The following is a 4,795-nucleotide window of genomic DNA, read 5'->3' as shown; positions in this document are numbered from 1 at the left end:
AGTCATGTGTGCACACACTTTACAGCGGGGCTTTTTACAAGGACGGCAACCAAGCGTCTGGTCGTTATTGCTCTGTCTGGTTTTAGAGGAAGTTAATAAATCTCGCAAATTTTTGCCTCGTCTGTACTCAACACGTAGTGGTTATGGAAACGCTTTTGCAAGGCGTTCGCTCTGCATAAGTGTGTTGTGGTGTTTACGGAAAATAGAAGCGACGTTAGGTGCCGATGCGTTATGGGTTAAAACCAGGTTAACCTGTGAATGACTTTTAGGATTTTTTTTTGGGGATGCAGAGTGCTGTACGGTCTTCTGCGTCGGCACGCCTTACTGCGTCATCGACTAACTTGGGCGGATATTTCTGTTTATGAAGTGCAGTGCGTAGCTGGTTACAGTTATTATCAAAGTCAGATTGCTCAAAGCAAATTCGCTTAAAGCGTAAGGCCTGGCTGTAAGGTATGCTGGATTTGCAGTGCCTTTTGTGGCTGCTTTGAAAGTGTAAATACCTCTGTCTGTCAGTCGCTTGTGGTACAGTTTAGTGCTCAATTTTGCATTATCGAGACATACTGTGACATCGAGAAAGTTAATGGTCTCTGGTGAATATGTGTGCGAAAAGGATATGGAAGGGTGAGCATTATTAAAGTCCGAAATAAAAGACAAAATTTCCTCCTCTCCATGTGGCGAAATCAAGAAAACGTCGTCAATAAATCTTTTATAATAAAAAGGTTTTAGCGAACGTGTGGCAGCTTGGGCTAGTTGGTATGGCATGACGATAGTTATAGCGCGAGAACAAAACGACGACACAGAGACAAGAAGGACATCCTTCTTGTCTCTGTGTCGTCGTTTTGTTCTCGCGCTATAACTATCGTCGTTTAGCGAACGACCCGACAAGAATTTGTTCTCAAGGGATCCCATAAATATACTTGCATAGCTTGGCCCGATCTTAGTACCCATAGACGTACCACTTACTTGAACATAATGCACTCCATTGAATTCAAAGTTGTTGTACTGAAGAATCATTTCAAGCAGTATAGCTATAGTCGAGCTATCAATGGACTTGTCGAGAGTGAGCTAGTGAGCTACTGCGTGCGCAGTCTGTTATTTTGCTGACCTGTTTCATTCCACACAAGTTGTAGGGTATCTAATACGTGCCAATTCACTATTGTATAATGATACGCGTTTTCAGCTGTATATGCACTATAGCCACGTACCTTTGGTGATATATAATCTTGTTTCCAAAACTACCGATAATGACTTAGCCGTGTGATACGCAAAGAAGCGGCTTATATATGTGCCCTGTGTGCCATGTGTAACATTTCACTCCGACGAAGGCAGGCCTACCGCCCACCTGTTTTTTCGCACGTTTGTCGGCCTCTTTTTCTACCATATATATATATATATATATATATATATATATATATATATATATATATATAGGTCCCGTACAGTCGACTGTACTAGTACGACCTCATCGCCAAAACAAAAGTTCTTAATAACCAAACGTGGCACCACCCGTATGTCTGAAGAAAAATCCTCAATACATAAGTGATCCAACTTTAAAGTGTAATATCTGGTGATCACGTAAGTTTCGGAACAAGATTGACTACTCGTGTTCTGCGTGTTATTGTAACCAAACAATTTATAGCAATCGCGAAGCCGACCCAACAAACTGGAGCTGCCCGCGCCGAGCGCTGCTTACAATTTGTCCGATCTCGCTTTCCGGAGGTGCACTGAGGTACGGGAATGGAACCACTTTTTCTAATAATCGAAGCATTTTAGATGCGGAGCATGTAATACTCGAGGCTTGTAGTGCGGCGCCGTCCGCAAGCTTCCTCCTCCTTCTTCCACCATCTGTGCATCCCTTCCTCCTCTACACACCGCGCACGCTTCACTCCTCCACCATCTGTGCACCCTTCCTCCTCTAAACACCGCGTGCGCTTCTCCTCTTCACGAACATTCGCTAGCTGTATAATGTAGCGCGCATGCGCCGTCACGCTTCGAGAACATCGGCAGCTGACGCGCGCGCATGCGCCGTCGCGCTTCTAGAACATCGGCAGCTGACGCGCGCGCATGCGCCGTTGCGCTTCTCCCCCTTCTCGAACATTCGACAGCTGACAGTGCATGCGCCGTCGCGCTGTATATATACTCAAGGTCGGTGCTCGCTCGCTCAGTTGCCGCTCGTCGGTTGGTTTGTACGGCGCGTCGACGTCCGAGGTCGCAATGATCGACGTCCCTTCGAACAGCGCCGGCCAAAGTGGCATCTAAAAGCCATCGTGCTCAAAGTTCGTCGCAATTAATAAACACCGCCCTTTCGCATACGTGTCGTACGTGTTCACTCATTTAACACCCCTCCTACAACCACGTTAACCAATTTAGCCAGCGACCCAAGTAAGTCGCAATTTAACACCCCATTTCACAACCACGTTAACCAATTTAGCCATCGACCCAAGTAAGTCGCGCTTTAACACCCCGTTAACCAATTATATGCTCCGCATCCTCCTCAGTGTTCCCCCGAGGGAAGCTGCGGGCATTTTTTTCTTGGGTCTAAGTCTCGTGGCGTCAGTGTCAGCGTTCACACTCGCACTACGCCTGCATAACTTCTTTCCTTTCCTAAACTTCCTCCTTTCGCCTGGTTACGCCGACGCATGAAGCGTCGGCTAACTTATGCTCGCTCCCACCTATTCTCTAGTCATTCCTGCCAACAGCGTTTACACCGTAATTGTGCTTGCGCGTCCCCTGCCTCTCTCTCTATTCTCCTGGCTCGAATCTTAATCTTTCACGGCAAATGTCGTCGAAAGACGACAATATTGCGTCTGGAAAGAGTGAAAAAAGGTTTATTAAAATTCTGTGGGAAGAATTTGGTGAATAGGACACAAGAATTATAGAGGCGCTGCTTTAAAGGGCCTCAATGCACGCATCGGAGGCGAAAGCGCATCGACGCACACTACGCTGCATGAGACGTGAGCGTCTACTGACAGTTACCTCTGCTAATTAAAGGATGGAATCTGATATAGCAAGCGGCTGGCGTGCGCGCACCCCTGTGTAGAGTGCAAGGCGACGGCTAGGTCCCACCACCCTATCGTCTTAGCTAGTGTTCCTCGATGCGCATGCCCTCTTCCACCGCCTTGTAGGGTAGAAACAACCGTGTCGTCTGCTACGGCGTCTGCCATTACGATGCCCTCTCCGCAAGCCACCTATAGCCACTATGGTCAGCCAACGAGTGTCACGCGGCTGCATTAAGGGTTTATTATGTACAATTGTGTGATACTCAAACAACATAAAAGCAATACAAAGTTTTCACATCGGAAATGTGAAGGTCTTAATTTTTTCTCTAATCTTTATTTTTAAAGTGGTCATGACACCCAGTTTTCAATCATTTTTTTGTTGTTGGGGTTGATATTTATGTTTACAGACAAGCTGGAGAAACTTGAGCGAACTTGCTCGAGCTGTTAGTTTATAATTGAATATTTTTTTACAAAAGAGCGAGAAAGCCTTAGAGTCGGGCAACACTGGCTCAGTCACTAGCCGTGACGTCTTGAACCACTTGCTGGGCGAGCTGATGCGTGGTCCGCATTCCGGAAGATGATCGTGTTTCGTGGTGAGCTGCGCTTGCAATCGAACTTTTTCTGCGTTGTTCAACTTCAAAGGGTTGAAAAAATGCCACCAGGTCAGCCACGTAGAAATGGTACTTGCAGCAAGCGATTTCAGAGGTCAAAACGTGTCCTGTGAATGTGGAGTGCGTATGCCGTTTGCCCCTACGGATAAATATTTATTTTGAAACTCCTCGCAGACCATAGTTCAGCGTGACACTTTCTTTTTTTTACTGGAACCAAATGCAATCGACAGAATACCAGGAAAGATTAGGCCAAAATGTATAACGTGAGCAACCCTAGCGTTGCACTGGCATTCCGTTCTTTTTGGCTTATGTTACCATATGTCTTACGTTTACGCACGGCTTGTGTTTACATATAGCTTATGTTTACATATGCCCTAATATCCCTGTTCTTCTTCCTTCAATCCTCCTTCTCCTCTTTACATATGCCACACGTAACCTACCGATGAAAAAACAACGGTTCCAACACGCAGCATTGCTAGACCACTTTTTTATTATGTTCAGCACCGAATTTCGTGCGTCCACGTATGCAAGCCTACAAAAATCTGCACGCTTTCCCAATTCCACTACGCTATGTAACACTTGCTAGCGATTGCATCGTCGACGGACCCTCGTATCCCAAGCTTGTTTTTCAACCTGATACGCTTGAAATAAAGCTACCTATTATTGCGGAAGGCCATCTGCTAAGTCTACTATAACAGCAAGGTCATTTGCATCTTGGTTCACACCGTCTTTCTCGCTTCATTCGTCGCTTGAGCTGGTGGCGATAGAGTTGAAGTCAAAATGCGCAACTTACACGACATCGTCGCCGCATATGGTGATGGCACCGGTAACACACCGCAATCCTTGCAGCCCTTCGACATGTGCGGACCACGCGGCAAGCAACACTCGCAACACTGACTGAGTGCGGAAGGGGCTGTTTCATAGCAGACAATGACACTGCTCCTTTGGCTTGTGATGTCACACACGCCTTTACAAAACAGCAGTCGCCAGCGGTGGGCGGAGTTTTCAGCTGGTGACTTCTACAGCGTATTGCGGACTGAAATAATCTCTTACAGTCTACTTTTTACACGTGCACAAGCATATTTGATACTCGACCTTTTTTTTTTCGCTTAGAACTGTCAATTTTTAGATGACCTTGTCATTACCCCTTTAAAGCAAAATTTGCAGTTGGAATCACTTCCAGCA

The 4,795-nt window shown here is 46.2% G+C and overlaps 1 long non-coding RNA gene across 1 annotated transcript; it reads right to left on the bottom strand.

The window, feature by feature from the left end:
- Positions 1-3,313: 3,313 nt before the first annotated feature.
- Positions 3,314-4,538, bottom strand: LOC142803540 (uncharacterized). Its single transcript, XR_012894158.1, has 2 exons — positions 4,404-4,538; positions 3,314-3,749 (listed from the first exon to the last, which is right to left on the bottom strand). It is a non-coding gene; the product is annotated as an uncharacterized LOC142803540 (long non-coding RNA).
- Positions 4,539-4,795: the final 257 nt, after the last annotated feature.

Source organism: Rhipicephalus microplus, chromosome 3 (assembly GCF_043290135.1).
Source record: "Rhipicephalus microplus isolate Deutch F79 chromosome 3, USDA_Rmic, whole genome shotgun sequence".
Taxonomy (NCBI): domain Eukaryota; kingdom Metazoa; phylum Arthropoda; class Arachnida; order Ixodida; family Ixodidae; genus Rhipicephalus; species Rhipicephalus microplus.
The sequence above is the reverse complement of the archived record's forward strand: the minus strand, read 5'-3'. Positions and strand labels throughout refer to the sequence as shown.